At 39.8% G+C, this 19673-nt stretch overlaps 1 protein-coding gene across 4 annotated transcripts in view; it reads right to left on the reverse strand.

Annotated features, from left to right (window-relative positions):
* Nucleotides 1-19673, reverse strand: part of grid2 (glutamate receptor, ionotropic, delta 2) — a 442863-nt gene that overhangs the window by 235340 nt on the left and 187850 nt on the right. Inside the window, exon 1 of one of the 4 annotated variants that reach the window (XM_034595241.1) lies at nucleotides 10497-10517. The exons of the other annotated variants lie outside the window; for them this stretch is intronic. The gene's annotated coding sequence lies outside the window, so the exon portion shown is untranslated. Of the gene's footprint in view, nucleotides 1-10496; nucleotides 10518-19673 lie in introns of those variants that run through there. 4 annotated transcript variants of the gene reach the window in all.

The raw sequence follows: 19673 nt of genomic DNA on the forward strand, positions 1-19673 counted from the left end.
TTCAGGTGTGTATGTGTGTGTGTGTCTTTCTGGGTGAGGTTTATTGTTAATTCCGTCTCTCATTTCCTCTATCTCACCTATATTTCAACAGACTGATATAGAACATCCCAATTACTTTTCCACATACACCAATTATTCTCACTTATTAATCATATCCCGGTGTGTAGCTGTAAATTCATGTTTGTGTGAGTGTGTGTCCCTGCAGAGTTGTGTGTTTCTCCTGCTTCCTTATCTATTATTTAAGGCATCATACAATATTTATTAGAGGTTTGTCTCTGCATCCAACCACAGCCTGCCAGTGCGTTCCCCTGGTGCGTCTTGACAACTCTTCTAACTCATCATCATTTCAACAGGCTTGCTTATAACAGTGCTGGTCAAATGGGGACAAGATTTTGTTATTAAGATATATTCATTAAAAATGGTTAGAATATGTTGTTATCAAACAACTAAATGTGTTGTCTTTCGGGGGGGGGGTAACAATACATATATTCTTTGGATTTAAGTGTTAAATTATTATGTTCCCAGTAGAGTTTGTGACCTCTAGGGTTATGGATGGTGTTTTTTCTTGAGTGCGCACATATACATTTGCATACATGTGCATATGTGTCATGTCAATATCACTGATCTACAGGTGGTATTATCTCAAAAGAATATGGTGCAATGTGCCAGGAGGACATACTACGCTGAAAGACTAGAAGAAGACCACAAGCGCAATAACCAAGGCCCATAGATAACAACCACAACTGTCATTCCACGAAAATCTAAGAGCAGAAGAGAAATCCAAGAGAAATCTGAGAGCAGACATTTCACACATACAGGCAGAGCTCAGGGAAACTGTCCAAGCAACAATATCTGAGGTGCAAGGGCAACATCTGAGCACAAGCAGGGGCAATTTGAGTGAGAGTGCTTTGAGTGAGGGCACAACAAAATCAGAACATGAAATCAATAAATCCTACTCTCAACCTGAAAGACTGTGCTCTTGAATTAAGATAGAGAAAAACATAGACCTTATTGTTCTTATATTTTGTACAGCGCATTTGTCGGAGCTCATGGGTGTGCATAGTGTGAACAATAAATCTCCACGGGACAACTTTATTGACTTTGATCATAACATGAACCTGCACATTTTATTTTATAACATTCAGTATTTGAACGTTCTGTTTTCAGGTCTTTAAACAGGAATACAACATAAAATCGAACTACTACTGGGACAATGTCAAGAAAATTGCTGCGGTCTCAAGGAAAGTGGTATTAAATTTTATTATAACCCCATTTCCAGCCATTGTGTCTTGTATTGAGTGAAACTTATTCATTGTCATGCGGCTTGTGCCAGAACGGCAGCATCTTAAATAGTCAAAATTTGTTGCTATTATATTCCACTTGGATTTAATTGTATTAAACTGAAACCTCTGCCTTCTTTAATGCACTTTTTTTTATATTTAGCTTTTATTTAAAAACTGATGACGACTTTGCTTGGGACTGAGAAACAATAATACAATAAGGAGAGAAGCCTTGTAATGTGCCAGAATTCATGTAGATTTTTCACGGACATACACAAATGTGTGAATGGATACGAACATAGAACAGTAGTGTTTGAGACAGTGCCAGTTCATACAGGGAACATGCTACCTCCAAGCTTAATTGTTCAATTCATTTAATGAGTTGGCTTGAGAGCCCAGAGAAAAAAGACCACAACACATTACCCATCCATCCCCACAGAAACTGCAATTGTAGCCAATCGATGTCCTTTTTCCCCCCATAAGTGTCTCTTCATGGAATCCAGTCACTATCTCGAAATATTCAGTGGCTCAGTTGGAACATGTTTAGTTGAATAGTACTGTGGGGAACACAATCCTGGGAAACTATCAAATCTGTTAATTAGGACATGAGAGCTTCCCCCTGACATACAACAAGCTGGTTACTGTAATGAAGAGTAATAGATGGAGCAGTTTCTGCCAGTGTCATGGTTGTGGCTCTCTTGTGTACGCTGCCATTACTATTGTATGTACTGGAACAGTCAACTACACACACATTAGGTGCCCTCGTATCTAAACTAACATGAATGACACACAGCAGATTGCATACCGCTGTCAGGGCCCAACAGTCTCCTTCAATTCAATCAAGCCTCACCGAATTCACTCACAGATATCATTCCCCTCAATGTGCCAGATTTTTTTTTATCAAGATACATGAATTATTCAATTGGAAAGTCAGTGAAAAAACAAACACCCTAAACCACCAAAGGTTTTTCTTGGCCCAACCTTCCACAAACTTTCAAGAAAATAAGTTACGTAGTTGTGCGTAATCCTGCCGACAGTTAAACAGACAAACAGCAATGAAAACATTATCCCTTGGCAAAGGTAATTAGTAAGCTCTTATTGGAGAATAATAAACATACTAATTAAAAGAGTGATGATTTGAGCTTTTATAGCACATCCGAGTGATCAGCTCTATCCTTTAAGATCTTTGGGATCATCCTTTAAGAGGTTAAATCTATGAAACAGAAACGCCACTATATATTCATTTTAAATCCCGGAGGAAATGTGAGTGAGAGCCAGGATGTTCAAAGAAGCAACTGTTGCCTTTAGATCTGTAGTTTGTCTGTGCTTGACTTAATAAATAAATAACGTAAGATGCATTTTCACATGAAAAACAAGTGTTTGAATTTAGGTCACACATGTCCAGTAGACAAAAACCATGTAGCGTAACATGTTACTGAAATGTACCAGGGCCACTAGGAACATCACAGTTAAACTACTTTTAACAACTTGAAACACTGGGTGATTCTTCTGTTGTACAGTACAAGTAACAGCAGGATAATTCATTATAAAAATCTTTTATTCATTCTGACACCAGCCTGTAATGTCTTTATCCTGAGCTCATCCTTTGATATAATGCACCAGAGACGAATGAATATATAAACCAGTATCCTCACCGACTCTTTTGCCGACCACCCCTTGCATAAGTCTGCATGATGCAAAGAGAACAAAAAATACTTCCAAACAAATCCACTTGGGGTTGATGGAGAGTGCGGCAGTGGCTCAGCGAGTGACAGTGAAGAGGGGGATTTCTAGCATGCGCACATCAGCCCGCTCAACTGTCTGAAGTGGTGTGATACACAAGAGCCACTTCTGGGAGGGCTAAACATTGTATACTTACCAATTCTTTACAGGCTTAGCTCTTCTTTTCATTTTTAGTGTCTTTGAAGTTGAGTGTTTGTCGTGCTTTCTTTGTAACGGCTCCCATTACACTTTAGAAGCATGTAATGTGGACCCGAGAGATAAATACCATGTAATATGAAGTCATTTAAGGTAAAGAAAAGTGAGACATTTAAAAAAATAAATTTAAAAAAAAGGTAATCCCTCTGACACATGCGCACAAATTTTAACCATGCAACGGTTCACTGGAGAAACACAAACAAATATACACCAGGTTCTTGGTAGTTGTCTCATTCACCAGTTTAAAAGAAAAGCAGACTTCTGACAAAAACCCGTAAAATATCCTAAATTATGTTAATTACAGATGTAGAAAAAAGTATTTAAAGACCAGTGTGATATGAAAGCAATCTCCTTCACATCGGAATTTGTTGACACCACTTTCTAAATAGAATAAATAGACCTCAGTTGAGAGAGTAATGTATTAGTTGTGGTAACAACAGAGGTTTAATCAGAGCACAACCCCTCACAACGGTTCAGTGGGAGTTCACCTAATGCAAAATCCTGAATGACTTTAGAGGTCAACCAAAGTGCACATCTCCTCAAACATGCACTGACAAGGGTATTATTTATTCTACCCTCTCGCACATAACACATTTCTTCATACCAAGGCTTTTGTAAATGCATTCAACTACTCAAGCGTGTTTTGCAGATACATCACAGGACAGTGTATAAATCTTCAGTTGAAAAAAAGTACTTGTGTGACAGTGTGAACACAACGGATCATTGTGCACTGCTTTGAAATTACAATACAATGTTTCACGTCATGCTGAGCCTCTGACTTTTTAGGAACATTTCTAATAAGATTTATTCATCTTCCTCATAGAATTTAGGATTACATAGGATTTTGAAAACTAATCGTAATCTGGGACTTGGTATCACAGCAGAGCTCTACAGCTCCGCAAAGATTGTGGTTGTGGTATACTTTCTTTAATGTGGCCAGATGTCAGTACATACGAGGTACTTCTCATTCAATCAATCGCTGTCATCTGCAAAGACCTCTACTTCAAATCTAGAGAAACACTTAGAGGTAAGTTTACTTCTCAGTTAACTCACCAAAATTAAAGAAGAAAAAAACTGTGGGTTTATCACATTAGTTTACATTGTTTTGTAAAACTATGGATTAAGTCCCTAATTGCAAAAATGCCATGTATTCAGAACCAATTCAGTGCCTACAGTTCAAAGTAATCTGACCCTGTCCTCCACCTAATAGTAATTTATGAATTGTGTTTTCTTCCTGGTTTCTCCATCCATTAGCAATTTGATAGCCTATTAATCATCAACCCAGCATAAACAGAATTATGTGCAAAGTATCGTTGGTCAAGTATTAGCTTGACCAACGAGGTTTTAAGCAAACACTATTTACACTCCATATAGCCACACACATACATATATATATATATATATATATATACACGTTTTGATCGCTGGCAATAACATGACATGAGGCATAGAAAGGTGGTTGGGTGTGTGCGGGTGTGTGTGTGACATTTTCGCAATGCCTTAAGGTCCATGAGGATCATATACTCTTTGAGTGGTATGGTCATATGTCAAAGTATCAAACACCCAGAGAGCTTCACAGTGACAACAGCTCTCGTTTGTATATTCATTTGTTCGTCAAGAATGGTCAATATATGTCATGAATAACATTTTAAATGCAAATTAGACAGCAGGGAGTTATTACCCTCATTTACCTGCGGTGTGCACCATGTATATCAAATTCCTTTTTGATATACATGGTGGGATTTTGGTGTCAGAAGGCTGAAAGGTTGATAAATGGGCCCCTGGGATATTTACACTATACATCTTGAGTGCCACTTTGGATGAGGCATCTGTCATTTTGGAAACAATACTAATGACATGACAAAGGTTAACAGTCTTCCTCCAATCGCCAATTAGGAGACTTGTGTGAATATACACATAAGTCAGGTTCATTACTCTTGTCTGAATATCTAGATAATGTGTGTGTGGGTTGACATGGTCCTTTCCAGCTCCCTGTCTTGAAGCAGCAGTTCAATGGTCTCATCCAAACTAATCCGAAGCCAAGCCTTACGAAAAAGAAACCTCTGCATTTTAGAGGCAGACGTGGCAGCAGGGGAGAATATTTGTGAACAGTTTTAATCCTTAAATGAATAAATCCAGCAGACGTGTTCTTCACAGCAAAATACAACTATTTCTGGAACACAGCATCTCTGACTGACTCAGTGGTTATTTAAAGAAACAACTCGGGGCAGGCTACTTATAAGAAGCACAGTGGAAAGGTTGCAGGATAAAATTAAACAGAAAGAAGAGAGCGGGGGTTATATAAGTGCAGCCAGCAGTTTATAGAAAGAGAATTGAAGATATGAGCCTTCGAATGGTCATGTCCCATTTGAAATGTGCCTTTAAAATACACCCTGGTAATATTATACAATAGCAAAGACGCAATTGTTAAAATAATGCACTGCAGATAACTAAATCTACACAGAACATTAGTATTCTTTATTTCCATCTGAATTTTTGATTATTATTCATGCGAAAAAGAATGAATAATAAAAATTACTTATGTGTAGTTGTTCCAAACTCGTAGAAAACTATAAGATAAAGTGAGAAATTCTCCACCATTGTCACTCGTGATGGGTCCTTGAAAGGCACATTGACAGTTGGAAAAACAGTGTACGCACAAATCACGTACATGCCAATGAATAGCAGCCAAGTGTGGAGACAACACGTTCAGTCACCGCCATGGTCATGCACAAGAGAACACACAGAGAGAGAAGTGTTTGCATTAAACCTACACCTGTGCAAACACAATCCTACACACAACCACACAATGCCAACCACTTCCATACTTGTGTTTGTACATATGTGTACATGGAAAGATCTGTTTGCAAGTCATGCACCACAAATGCAAAACAGCTGAAACAACGTGCATGAAACCTGACAGATGGCTGCTCTGTTTTTTTCGAACATGGCAGTCATGTTCCTGAGGAACCAGCCAAGTCTACCACAGCTTTGACCACAGAGAACACACTGCTTGTACCTACACTCAAGCACAATGTACACGAAAAAAGACTGCAAATAAAAGTAAAAATAAAAATAGAAATCCATGGTAAGCTATGCTTTTTAATGTAGAGCTAATTCGACAGTGTGTAAAAAAAAAACAGAATACATTAAAACATGATTTCCCTGTCAAACTTGTGCTTGGGGGACGATAGAGAGGAAACAGTCAGATGCTATCAGTTTTGCTGTGTGACATGTTGGTTAATGTTTTGTTTTGGGCTTTAGGGACTAAAGCTAGATTTTGAAACAGGAGAGGGAACAATACCCTTAGAGATGTACATAGACAACCAGCACACACTTATGCCATGGCCCTGTATTCCCTCACACCCTCCTGTGCCCTCTCCACAGTTTTTAAATAGCCTTGCCGTAGCTAGTAGATGTCGCTGCACATAAAATGACGGCAACATCTCCGAAGGCAAGAGCAGACTTTTTAATGCTAAGAGAGCTGTTTTAGTTCCTCTGGTCTTGACACATGCATATACACATGTAGACACATGCACACAGAGACTGGACAAAGACACAGGGTCCATTTGGGGATCTGGGTCATCAATAGGGCACGAGTCCCTCTGAGGTACAACATTAATATATCTGCTTTAGACTGAGTTTTAAAGTTTGACCTTGAGCCGTTGTTGTACATTTGTCGTCTCTGTCTGAGTGGTCATATATATTTCTGAGCCCTGTTTGCTCCTTCATGATTCATCCTCTAAATGAATTTCACTCGTTCATAAAGCGGGTCATCTGAGGGCACTTGGTTCGGTGGATCACGGCACCTGTAGATGATTCGCTCATTCTTAATGACTCCTTCCAAATTTGTCAAACTACACACAGTGAGGATTCAAAGTGATGGTGCACCTGTGGGGAGCAGACGCTCCTCCCCTTCTTCTACCAGCGAGCAAATCTCAGACTGAGATTTCATTAATCGGTAAGAACCTTCATATAGTGTGTTCAGTCTAGTGTTCAGACCCAGATTGTCATGTACAAGCTCTCATGCATTTTTCCTGGTGTGGTCTCTCAGTGTATGACCTGTGGCTTGGATTTTTGGTTTTGTAATTTTGCCTGCTCTGTGTCTGATTGTGTCTGCCTGTTTTAAACTGCCTCCAAGTATATGACCCGTTCAAACCTCAGTAAAAGCGACTAATTTGACCTAAACCTGTTTACTTTGTGTGCTCTCTGCTCCTCAGCCTCTGCCTGATGCAGGCATAATGACATGCTGCATTCCTATTGGTTAGTAGACAAATGTCGTAGCAGCGTTTCACCTCCAACACAGAATGAAGAATAAAGCCCATCATTGGGTTCCTGGGCAATAGTTTATTAATATAGCTCCAAATGATGTAGATAATAACTGCTGAATAAGTGCTGAAAAAGATCCAGCTGCAGAGCTCCTGCTGTTCATCCATCCATCAAACTAAGTGTGAGTGTATATGAGTGTGGGTGGGTGGGTGGGTGGGTGGAGGACGGTTTCACCAAAGAGTTCCTTCTGTCCCTTCATCCGTCAAACTAAGCAGCATTAGAGGAAGCTGTGGGTCCCATCAATTATTCCCCTCATCACATCCATTATTGATGACTGCAACTTAAAATAAGACACAGAAGGACTGACAAGGCACTGAGCTAAGTGAAGGCTGTGGGTTTGAATGTTTACTAGGGTATGTGGGGGGTTGTGTGAGTGTGTGGAGATTTTGGACTTTTTGTGCATGGGGGCATTTGTCTGTGTGTGCGTCCCTGGCTTTTCCTTATTTGAAGTCACATACAGCAAAGTACAGGGACATATTGAAAAAAGTCAAACAGACATGCTGATTGGATGATTTTCCAACCTAGGGACAGGATATGTGAAAGTACTTTAACATACAGGGGAGGGTAGAAACTACCTGTAAGTAATGATTTTGTTTTGTTTAAAACATTTTTGATTAATTATCTAATGGAATTATATTTTTCCTCATTTCCACAGGAACTTTTATTATATTTGTATTTGCCTCATTATCTATCTCTCATTATTTCATTGCATTTTTCTACATTCAAACTTCTATGTAAATTAGTTTTTTTCCTATCTTTATATAAGAGCGTGGTCTTATTAATTTCACTTCTAGATTTGGTATTGCTCTCACTCAAAACCCTGCGGTTGCATTCAAATGTGCCCTGCTTGTGCTCAAACCATGTGCTTGCACTCTAAATAAATTGCTGATTGACAATTTCACCAGTCAACACTACACAATGTATTCTATTGGTTGGGGGATTTTGACAAATCCAAGCACAGAAGACAATATCCAAGTAGAGCAGAGGAGAAATCTGAGATTAGTATTTCCATGCATGCAAAAGCAACGTGAGCCTGAGGAGAAAAGCTGAAGCCAGAAATCTAAGCACAAGCAGAGAATATTTGAGCGTGAGCGCAGGGTTTTGAGTGAAAGCTTTACAAAACCTAAAAGGTCCTGCTCTCAAACGGAAAGACCATGTTATATATGTGTCAAACCTTTGAGTGTACAACTCTTTTAAGTAAATCTCCCATCTGCTGTCGTCCTGTAGGTCGAGCAGGTCGAGTCCTGACACAGGAAGCTGAGGCTCTTCTAACGCCACACATATTACGTGCTCAGTGAATCAGACTAATAGCGCCACTTTTGTAGTTTCCATTTGATATGTTTGTGCTTTCAGGAGTCCATTGTCTAGTTACAGTGTGCACACGCCATTTGTGTACTCCTCACATAATGCTGCACATTCCTCTCTCCTCCACTCTCTCCTCTCTCCTCCTTACCTGATCTCCAAACATCCCACTCACATCTGTCTTTCCGCCTGTCTGAGCCTGAACTTGCCTACAGTCAACCCTCCTCTACCTGTCAGCAGTCAGAAACTGAGCTGATCATTATTTGGTTTCATATTCTTTTTATTTGTTTATAAAGAAGCAGATCCACAATGAAAAGGTTTCCGTTTCTTCGTTTTTTTTAAATACAATTCTGTTTAAATCTCTGTTTAATGACAGGTGAGTAGACACTTACTGTATGATAACTACTTTTAGCTCATATTTGTGCCTAATAAGCTGCAACTAATTAAAAAAGTATCACACATCATCAATGCTGTCAAAATCCTTAATTTGCAGGCAGCTCGAGTTCCTCTGAGCGCTTTAATTATGATTATAGTGAGACTTACAATTGTATATATGTATTTAAACAATTAACTTTGCTTAATTCAGCACTTACACACGTAATGCTGCTACATTTCTTGACTTATTGGGGTCAACGGCAATTGAACTATCAATTAAATGGTTAAACTTATTAGGAATGATTGTGCATTTATAAAAATACAGAAGGTGATAAATGGTTGTGTTTCGTGCCAAATCTGAACTGTTCTGTTTACTGTAAATCTCAACATCACCCAGACTTGACTTGTTGAGGTTTCCGGCCACTTCTTTTTGAAAAGAGGCAAAACTCTACGCCTGCTCTCCTTTCTTTCCCCCTCTCCCTCCCGCCCTCCCTCTCTGCGTCTGGTCCTGTCTTGTCTCAAAGCATGCCAGTGGCCATGTCTCTCCCTGTGTGGCCAGCTGTGTCACAGGTGATCCATCACCACAGGTGGAGGCTTATTATTGGCCAAACCCCGTGGGCCCGCCGATCCTGACAAATCAGCTGTAAATGCCAGCCCTCAGCCGGATGCTCTGATTGGTTCTGACAGGCATAGCAGGCCTTATGCCAGCTTCATGCCCCCTAGACCCCAAAAACCAGGTGTAGGCAGGTTTGTGTGTGTGTGTGTGTGTGTGTGTGTGTGTGTGTGTGTGTGTGTGTGTGTGTGTGTGTGTGTGTGTGTGTGTGTCCATGTGTGTCCGCTGCATTATTCAGCACCAGCTGTTGGGGGTTTATGTCTCTGGTTTCTTTTCCTTTTTTTCCCTTGACTCAACAGTACATAGTGTAGTGGTCAGCTGTGTGTGTATGTGTGGTCCAGGTATTACTCATGTTGCAGCGACCTGTTATGGGGACACAAAGAAAGTCCCCATCAGGTAAATCATTAAATTTAAAGGTGATGATGTGTTCAAGGTTAGGGTTGGGCTAGAGTTAAGGAAGTAGAGTAAGTCTCCAGGAAATAAATTGTTAATATAAAATCCTCTGAGGTCATGGAGATACAACTGTGTGTGTGTGTGTGTGTGTATATAAGTGTCACACCACGTTGCCAATAAGAACAGTCAGTGCTTTTCTTCTTAAAATGTCAAAACACACTTTCTTATGTGACCTGAGTTCTCGCCAGAAAAACTTTTCTGCTTACCAGAAGCTTTAGGAGTTAGGTCTTGCACATCCCCTGGTCAGAGTTTGTCAAATGAATGTGGTCATTATCATGCACACACTGTCAAATGCACTCGGCTCTCAACTTTTTCCATTCTGCTGTAAAAAATACCATGAAATATTAGATTGTGCATGCTCTGTTATTTCTGAAATTACTCAACTAAGCACTTATGGGTAGTGAGGATTCTCTATAGAGGCACAGCGGCTATTTTAAAATTCATTTCCCCCCCATCACAGATGGGCCTGTATGGGGTTCCTTTACCCCGGTGCTAATGGTCCACAATATCTATACATCAAACCATTTACACAAAAAAATCTAATGGGGTGTAAGTCAGACTGAAAAAGTGGTGTCATTACTGCTACTTTAAAATGGAGCCAGTTGAGGTTAACAGTTTCTCCAACATGACTCCATAACTTTGTTATGCAAATAGTATCGCATTGGTAGTAGTTATATTATTTCTTTAAACAGTTATAATGTTTTAGGCCTAGTACAATAAAAAATACATTTCACATTTAGCATGTTTCATAAACAACATGCAGCAGCTCGGGTAGTGTAGTAACTTTCTCTCTTTAAGGGTCTTGGATACAATAAAATACTAGAAATCATTATTTAGACTAAAGGGGCACTCAGAGAATGCATGCTTCCACCAAGGCAAATGCCCCGTCTGTTATATCTTTTTTTACACCACAATTATGGATAAACACAGCTTTTTTAAATGCAGGTAAACCCTCTCTCACAGGGGGTGAGTGCCAATTGAATCACTTTCCATTGCAGACAAAAGCCAGATGTTAGCGGGTGTTAACAGGTTTTTAGACCATTGAAAATGGGACTATGAAGAAATTGAAAAATACGGATCCTGGATCAGTACGTTTATCCAGATCTGCTCCATTTCCGTAGTTTTTGCCGAATTCTGTTAACTAACAAACAAACAAATGACGACATATATAAATTGCAACTGTCATGTACAAACCAGACAATGGACTGAATAAGCACCAAAAACCCAAAATTTGGTGCATCAACCAATGAACTTTAATGGTCATGAAACTAACACCTCAGGTTTTCTGTGGTGACCAGTGAGGAACACGCATGTCTCACTGTGAAATCTTCCAGATGCAATCACTCAATACTGTTGAGGTGCATGTGCAACTTAGAAGAGGGTTGGAGAGTAAGATAAAAAAATGTCCATATCCCCATGAGGTTTTTCTGGTTTGCCACATCAAGATTTAAGGTCACGCAACTAAAACAACTTGGTTAAGGTTAGGAAAGCATTGTGGTCCTGCTTAAAAGAAGCCAAAGGTGACTTTTGGTCGGAATAGGATGCAAAGTTTGAGCTTTTACAGCACTCGATCTTTGATAACACCATGCAACTCTTGCTCTTTGCTTCTGAGAAAGTAAAGTCATATTATTAGCCTGACCACAAGAGGTAATTTGTGAGGAACATGCACGCAGGTGGTTTCAACTGCTGTTTGAACAAATGGCCGATGCTGTATTTCTTGTGCGTACCTACACTACCGTTCAAAAGTTTGGGGTCACCCAGACAATTTCGTGTTTTCCATGAAAACTCACACTTTTATTTATCAAATGAGTTGCAAAATGAATAGAAAATATAGTCAAGACATTGACAAGGTTAGAAATAATGATTTTTATTTGAAATATTAATTTTGTTCTTCAAACTTTGCTTTCGTCAAAGAATGCTCCATTTGCAGCAGTTACAGCATTGCAGACCTTTGGCATTCTAGCTGTTAATTTGTTGAGGTAATCTGTAGAAATTTCACCCCACGCTTCCTGAAGCACCTCCCACAAGTTGGATTGGCTTGATGGGCACTTCTTGCGTACCATACGGTCAAGCTGCTCCCACAACAGCTCAATGGGGTTGAGATCTGGTGACTGCGCTGGCCACTCCATTACAGACAGCATACCAGCTGCCTGCTTCTTCCCTAAATAGTTCTTGCATAATTTGGAGGTGTGCTTTGGGTCGTTGTCCTGTTGTAGGAGGAAATTGGCTCCAATCAAGCGCTGTCCACAGGGTATGGCATGGCGTTGCAAAATGGAGTGATAGCCTTCCTTATTTAAAATCCCTTTTACCTTGTACAAATCTCCCACTTTACCAGCACCAAAGCAGCCCCAGACCATCACATTACCTCCACCATGCTTGACAGATGGCGTCAGGCACTCTTCCAGCATCTTTTCACCTGTTCTGCGTCTCACAAATGTTCTTCTGTGTGATCCAAACACCTCAAACTTTGATTCATCTGTCCATAACACTTTTTTCCAATCTTCCTCTGTCCAATGTCTGTGTTCTTTTGCCCATATCAATCTTTTCTTTTTATTGGCCAGTCTCAGATATGGCTTTTTCTTTGCCACTCTGCCTAGAAGGCCAGCATCCCGGAGTCGCCTCTTCACTGTAGACGTTGACACTGGCGTTTTGCGGGTACCATTTAAAGAAGCTGCCAGTTGAGGACCTGTGAGGCGTCTATTTCTCAAACTAGACTCTAATATACTTGTCTTCTTGCTGAGTTGTGCACCAGGGCCTCCCACTTCTCTTTCTACTCTGGTTAGAGCCCGTTTGTGCTGTTCTCTGAAGTGAGTAGTACACACCGTTGTAGGAAATTTTCAGTTTCTTCGCAATTTCTCGCATGGAATAGCCTTCATTTCTAAGAACAAGAATAGACTGGCGAGTTTCACATGAAAGTTCTCTTTTTCTGGCCATTTTGAGAGTATAATCGAACCCACAAATGTGATGCTCCAGATACTCAACTAGCTCAAAGGGAGGCCAGTTGTATAGCTTCTCTCACCAGCAAAAGAGTTTTCAGCTGTGCTAACATAATTGCACAAGGGTTTTCTAATCATCCATTAGTCTTCTAAGGCGATTAGCAAACACAACGTACCATTAGAACACTGGAGTGATAGTTGCTGGAAATGGGCCTCTATACACCTATGTAGATATTTCATTAAAAACCAGACGTTTCCACCTAGAATAGTCATTTACCACATTAACAATGTATAGAGTGTATTTCTGATTAATTTAATGTTAACTTCATTGAAAAAAACAGTGCTTTTCTTTGAAAAATAAGGAAATTTCTAAGTGACCCCAAACTTTTGAACGGTAGTGTACATGTAAGTCTCAGAGACTCAGTGGTGTCAGAAAAAAGGATTTTGAATTAAAACCAATACACTGACGATGCCCTGGAGAGCCAGGACAGCACAGGACAGGCTTTTTCCTAAGTGTTCATTAATTAAAGTCTAACTTGGGAATGTCACACAAGCACGCTCACACATCCCTCTCACACAATGTTTGCCTGTGTGTGACTCAGACTTCCGCCCACTCTACCAGCAGGGGCTCCCACTCATATGAGATGTTACACAGTTAGGCCTCTAACAGTGATTAGCCTCTTTCAGCAAAATATGTGGAATTCAAAACTAAAAGTCAGGACATCACATCTCACCCAACCATGTTAATCGAAGTAGACACTTCTAAATGAACCAAAGGTTGTCAGATGAAGGAAGTAGAGCTGGTCTAATGCTGTGTAGATGTTGAAACGTGGAGGAGGTCTTTTAAGAATGGATAGAAAGAGGAAGAAGGAGTAAAGAGGGCATTTGAGTAATTTCCCACTGTATTGTGATATGGATCATCTCTTTATAGCCAGAGGCTGTTCCCTCAGGGTGAAAACATCAGCGTAGATAATTAGTACAAGAATCTGTGAACAAGGCACGATCATGTTCGGCTTGAAACATGGAGATGTAAGATGTTCATGCTGCCCACAAGCTGTTGTAAGATGGTCAATGTGGACAATCTTTAAACACAAGAGGTTGCAAGTTTATATCCCTTCTCAATGATTTCCTCCAACCTCGGATTACAAAGCATGTTAGATACCCAAACACAACTATAACAACTAGGACAGCAACTGCTTATATGAGACCACTTTTTTAATGAAGGTCTCTCAAGAAAGCAGGGGCATTGCAAAAGGTTGCCCCAATTGGCCCTGATCTAAGAGTGGGGACGACCAAAGAACCAGTGATCCACAGCAACCACAATTTTGTGAGAGCTAACAGCGAACTATGATGATGGTCAAAAAAACCATAATACGGCTCCCAGCCACGATCTTTCAGCCAATAGCTTTGGTTTTGAATAGTTTGGGTTGAGAACTAGAATGTCTACCATGTATCATGTGTTTCTCTGGGGAGGGGATGTCAATGTTCAAACCCATTAACTGTGTAATATGCAACAGATTTAAAGTACAGACCTGTTTATTTACCTCCTAATCATATGTAATAATAGTTAGCATTCTAATTATATTTATAAAGGCTGTTGAGATGTAAATTTAAACTTGGGGGCCTATAGGAACATTTTAGGAAGCATGATAAATACCCACTAAAGGTCTATCAATCAAAACAGTCGGGGTGAACAGCGGTATTAAATGCTTGGTGGATTCAGTCGATGTCACTGATTTACACAGCGGGTGTCTAATGTTTTTACACCTTGATTAGAGATCACAGAACCTGAAGGGGAGTAAAATGATGAATATAATTGGATTTGCTCAATTATACATTATACTTGAGATACGATCAACAACGCTAATACGAGACTGGGGTGAGGATTTTGGTCTTTGGACAACTGGGGGGGGGGGCAAAGGCACAGCGTTGTTGTTTACCATGGAGAGAAAAGCAGTAACAGTGAAATTCCTCTGTACTCAGAGAAGCGACTGGAGCTCTGAGCCACATCGTTTCTTTCTTCTCACTTCAAATAAGAGACACACATTCACCCATGACCCCGAAGAACAAAGCAAAACACAGACAGTGCCACAGTGAGTAGAGATTAAAAAGGAAAGGCACATAAAGAAAATGAGAGGGGCAGAGAGGACAGGAAATGAAAAGGTAGAGGTGAGAAGTTGGAGTTAAGGATGAAAAAATAAATAAATCAAAGACAGGGAGGGCAGAGAGGAATCAAAAGTGCCATCTCCCGTGTAGACAGTGCGTGAGTATGTGTGTGTGTGTGTGTGTGTGTGTGTTAGGCTTGATGTGCAGAGCAGAATAACTTCAGACCAATCAGTGAGTTCATGTTCATCTCATGTCGGAGATGGACCTGGCCCCTCTCTCCTTCAGACTGATTTCTGTCTAATCACGTTCACTTATCTCAGACGGGGCAGGTAAAGACTGACAGTGAAGTGCCACTGAAGCACTTCTGCAGACAACCAAAAAGTCTGCTGCTGACGTGGAGAGGTTTGTTGAGTCCAGTCTCACAAACGTATAAAACAAAGTAGAAGGTACATTTTCTCTAAAAGAACAAAAAATTCCACTTGCAGCATCTGTTGATCAGAAAAATGTGTTTGCTGTACTTTGCATATGATTTATTTAAAGTTAAATTAGTTTTTTTTTCTGTGTCACCTTCCATTGCTTTAATTGGTTGTAGTTCTATGAAATTGCTTCCAGGGGCATTTTGTTCTGAGATCATTGATAAGGCCCCTTGGAAATTTAAAATAAACTGAAAGGTTCCAGACCCATTTGCAAATGTGAATGAGAAAAAAAAACACGTCTTCTTCAACAAAAATACAAAATTAATTCCAAGACAAATTAATCTAAAAATGCACTTTCATCATTTAGAGCCAATCAACAAGTTACAGGCTGTAATTACAATTATAGTCATGAATTGGTTTCAGTTAATTCCAGTTTGCTGGGACTGGCAAAGTGCTTGATTAAAGATAATCTATCACAGTAAATATTTAGCTGTCTTAAATTAAGAAGAGGTTTTTGAAGATTATTGCTGTGTGGTAATGAAAGCACATGAATGTAAGCTTTGACATCTAAGATTTAAGAGTTTTCTGCCAAAAATCGTAGTATTCATGAGTTCTAGTGTCAAAAGCACTAACTATAGAAGACAACATACAGTAGACGGGTATCATGTGGCATATCATGTATTATAAATGAGGCTGTTTTGTAGACTTAGACATGAGAAGGGGAAACATCAGGAGCTTTTATCTGCTTATCGTGAAGCTTATTATCTTCTTAAACTCGTCCTAATATTTTTAGATTATTCATTTACAGCAGCCTAATCTGCTTTGTGCTGTCTGTCTAACACTGCCAGCAAAACGGCTTTGTCAGTATATTGTCACCAGTAGATTTAGGTTTTACGTTCTCCGTTTCAGAATAAATCAGGATTTTAAAACACATGACTCACAGTTTGTCGGCCTAACGGTGAAGAGGAAGCCGCCATTCAGCTGCACTACTTATCCGATGTGACAACCAATAATGAAATGATGACTTTATTCCACTTTATGCAATCTGAATTTTACTAAACAAACACCAGTGTTCCTATATTCGTGTGTGTTCATGCATATTGATGTGTTGTGAATGTGTGACAAAGCCAGTCCTATTACATTATAATAGCATTGTGTTGTTCATGTGGTTTATTATTCAAGTTCAGAGATGTGTGCATTTTTTGTCATTCAGACGTGTGCCTCTAATTTAGTTGACTGTTCCCAAACCTGAAAGCCAGTACCCGTCAGTGAAGATTAACTAGAGCACTAATGAGATCATTTGTGAGTTAACTGACTAAAGGTCGCTGTCTGCACTGGTCACATCAGGCAAACACACTGTGGAAAAATCCCAGGTTGTCAAAGAACTGCAGCTCTTCAAGTTTCTTATTAACTGGAATAATCGAGCAGAAAATGCCAGTGGTCAGCGACTGCCCAAGAAAAGTAATAATGATGGTAAGTAATAATGTGAGCATAGACAGCGTACTTGTCAATTAAAAAAGTTAGTTTCTGAATTTTTAATGTCACTGTTATATTGTACACTGCCTCATTTAGTTTGCTCATCAAAGATAATTATGGCAGATGATTATCTAAGGTAATAACAGCATGTCACACATTGAGAAAGACAAGAGTGTTTGTCTGCGCCTGTATATGTGTGTGTGTGTGCGCGCGCGCGCATGCCTGCACCTGTATGTGTGTGTGTGTGTTTTTGAACCTTTTACAAATCCCCTTTATGTGCACATCACAGAATCCCTCACAGCAGGAAACAAAAACACAAAGCAGAGCGATGATTCTTACTAACACATGCAAACAAATGCATGTACACACACACACACAGACGCACAACAGTGGTTCTGGCCTTCAGCCACTTCCTTCCAAGCTAATCAGACGAAAAGAGAAAGTGCCAGAACATTGGTTGTAGCACAGCAGGTGGATGACCCATTGAGATGGAAAGACCTTAATGTGTTTGAGTGTGTGTCTGTGTCTTTGTGTGTGTGATATGATCATTTAACAGGATATTTAGTAAAGAATAAGCTTTCTTTATTATAAATGAAGAAGACAAAATGTTGTAATACGTTAAAAACAACCTACTTAAGATTCCCAGAGTAAAGGTCGGCTTGGTAAGAGGCAAACATCCTCCACTTAAAGTACAAAACGATGATGGGAGGTATAATAATACAGCTATTAATCAAAGAATATCAGCGAAAAGAGCAAATAAGAAAAAGAAAAAGTGAAATATAAGCAAGTCTTGAACCTCTTTGGGTTGGAAAATGTACTCATGAGTCAACCTCATCATCTTCATCACACTGGAGGGCATGTGAGTAATATGTGTGAAAATACTTTAATAGTTTAGTGAAACTCCAGCCCTCTGACTGGAGGGAGGAATGAGGATGGCATTCACACTTCAGGACACTGACACCCTGCAGTGTATTTCTCTGACATAATGAGAGTAGGTTGTGTGGAAAATAAAAAATAGCTCCCAAAACACCAAAGAGAAAGTTAAGGAGGGATGAGAGCAGTGGATTTACAAGACCAGAGTAATTTGATTTGGGGATATTATAGCAGAATGGAGGGTTTATCGACTTTTCTTTTGTTGTATTTTGCGTCACAGTTAGAAATCAAGGTGACACAAGTGTTATTGTAAGTTGATAATGATAATGAAATACCTGCAGCTTACAAACAAGACTTGTTTCTGTGCATCAGGATTTGTAAGGCAATATATCAGGTTTTTAATAGGCCTGACTGAAATAAAACAGCCCGAAACCGAGTCCATTCACTTACCTCCTCAGTGAGAGTGCTACTAAAGGCTTTTATTTTTTTTTATATCTGTGTTCCTGAGAAGCTGACAAATACTTCACGGATGAATATCTCCTCTATCTGCCCAAACGGGAAAAAAATAAAATTCACAGGGGAAATATGTTCACCTCACACCGCTCCCCCGACTCGTTTTAACAGCAAAAATGAAAAGATCAGACTTCCTATCACGTTTAGAGCACCGCTAAAATTAGAACCAACCTGTCCAGACATGGTATCAGCATTTTTAAAATGGTTACCACATGGCACAAAATGTCTTCCCTCCGAGGGAATGAAGAAATTACAAGTCTCGGTTCTCGGCAGTAATTGCCCCGGTGATTACCTCAAACACAGACTATAAAATATCTGCTAAACACAATACACTGAGGTCAAGTGAGAGGATATGAGAGCCTCCATTTGTGTCGTCTCAGTGGAAGAATCCCACTGCTGAAGGTGACTTTGCTTTCATGCAGCGAGAAATACCACCGTCATCTTACAAACCTGTGTAGGTGATGACAATGTGATGACACTGTACTAACTGGCGTAAGACAGTTTCAAACACTTGGGTCTTACCTTGTTCGAGACAAAGCAGGAGGCAGTGGGAAATTGGGAGGAAGGGAGGGATCAAGATGGAGGTAAAAAGAGAGGGGAGACAAAGAAGAAGTAGAATAATATTAGTACTTTCTCATCAGGTACAACAATCACAAAAATCAACAATTCAACATACACCAGTATTCCCCGAGACAGACAATGGCTGTTGGTACAACTGAATCCCAAAACCCGCATACAGACACAAAGAGACACAGAAACACAAATACATGTAATAATAAGTATCATCAAAATGAATGTGATCACCACAAATCATTGTAGCGATGAAAAAAAACATGACTTATTCAGTAATTCAGCAGTTACTTGATAAGAAAAGCTTGACTTCAATTGAATGAATAAAAAGATATTCGGAACACAAAGTATACCAAACTAGAATGGCACTCAAGTGGAGTGCATACCCCCGCCAAGGGCCAACAGTCCCCTTAGATTCAATGAAGCGAAACCAAAAAGCGCAATCTCATAAATAGTGGTCCCCGAAATATGCCCGATTTTTTTCATCAAGATG

This window comes from Hippoglossus hippoglossus, chromosome 9 (assembly GCF_009819705.1).
Source record: "Hippoglossus hippoglossus isolate fHipHip1 chromosome 9, fHipHip1.pri, whole genome shotgun sequence".
Classification (NCBI taxonomy): domain Eukaryota; kingdom Metazoa; phylum Chordata; class Actinopteri; order Pleuronectiformes; family Pleuronectidae; genus Hippoglossus; species Hippoglossus hippoglossus.